The following is a 1,513-nucleotide window of genomic DNA, read 5'->3' as shown; positions in this document are numbered from 1 at the left end:
CTAAAGGGAGACTTGGCATACAGCCCGATCGGGTTGGGGAGAGTTCTAGCCCGACCGGGCTGGAGCTCTCTTTACCTTGTCTCTCTTGGTTTTGCTGTAATAATAGTTTAAGACAGCTGGGGCCTTATTTTGATATACTGAGATCCTCTCTCCTCTATCTTTCCATCTTTTCATTTATGTGCATCCATGTCCCAGAAATGCTTGTTACTAACCTAGCTCTGGGGAGTCATTCCCCGGAGTCCTTATGTTCTTTTTCCCCAGCATGTTCCCTTGGATCAGAGAGGCTCCAAAATCAGGGTAGCAGCTGTCGCCTTGGTCCCGCTCCATGTTCTGTGATGCCATGTTCTCCAGCTGTCACACTGCAGTGCCCTGCTACGTCCAGCTACGTCCTGCTACGTCCTGCTACATCCTGCTACGTCCTGCTACGTCCTGCTACGTCCTGCTACACTGCAGTGCCCTGCTACGTCCTGCTACGTCCTGCTGTGCCTTGTAATGCCGCACAGCGTCCTGCTATGCCATATACTACAACAAAGAACTGCTACAGACTACTAATTTTTTCTATTTTTGTTATTGCCACTCTTCATTCTAACCCCAACCGGCCCGTCAGACACCGCCTCCAAAGAGCCTGGGTCTGGGTCTGGGTCTGTCCCAGGTTTCTGCCTAAAAGGAAGTTTTTCCTCTCCACTGTGGCCCTGTTGCTGCTCTGGAGGAGACTACTAGAACTGTTGGGTCCTTGTAAATTCTGGAGTGTGGTCTATCTGTATAGTGTCTTGAGATAACTCTTGTTATGAATTGATACTATAAATAAAATCGAATTGAATTGAAAAAAAAATTTCGGTACACGATCCGTTCTGCGCATGCGCAAGATGTTCACGCATGCGCAGATGCTAATTGTGTTTTACGAGGCTTCACGACAGTGCACGATCCGTCCTGCACATGCGCGAGATTTGTTGCAAAAATCCTTGATTATGCGGCACATTTTCTTTTAAAATTCAATAGAATATCTGGGATATTTATGCGATGAAATTGCGGGCACTTGGAACAACTGCGGTTTAAGGAAAAAAGGAATGTGTTTTTCTTGTTGTGCAATTGCGTCACTTCATAACATTGCCATGGCAACAGGGGAAATGGCTGCCTAGTGTAAACACAACATTTTTCAACTTACTGTTAAGATATTTGTGACTTTAAGCAACAAAAATCATGCAAGCCCCGCATTATTTTGCATGGAAATCTGCAATTTTGTGCAGCAAAATAAATTGCCCCCAGCGTAAAAATGCGGATTTTGGCTGATTTCAAACGAGTGCATGTTAATGTAACGTGTAAAAATAAAATGAAACATGATTTGAGGCTTGTTAATGTGGTGCTGGAATATTCTTTTTACTGCCCTGGGCCCTGTATTGGTCTTGTAAATGTTTTATTTTTTATTTTTTTAAAGGCTTTGACTTTCCCTCAGTCAAAAAGAATTCCCATTCCACATGTAATCAAATGTTAATGTAACAACTCCTTTATATTT

The 1,513-nt window shown here is 43.6% G+C and overlaps 1 protein-coding gene across 1 annotated transcript in view; it reads left to right on the top strand.

Annotated features, from left to right (window-relative positions):
* fktn (fukutin) overlaps positions 1–1,513 on the top strand; it is a 20,513-nt gene that overhangs the window by 17,951 nt on the left and 1,049 nt on the right. The gene's annotated exons all lie outside the window — the stretch shown is intronic.

The sequence above is a fragment of the Etheostoma cragini genome, chromosome 16, assembly GCF_013103735.1.
Source record: "Etheostoma cragini isolate CJK2018 chromosome 16, CSU_Ecrag_1.0, whole genome shotgun sequence".
Classification (NCBI taxonomy): domain Eukaryota; kingdom Metazoa; phylum Chordata; class Actinopteri; order Perciformes; family Percidae; genus Etheostoma; species Etheostoma cragini.
The sequence above is the reverse complement of the archived record's forward strand: the minus strand, read 5'-3'. Positions and strand labels throughout refer to the sequence as shown.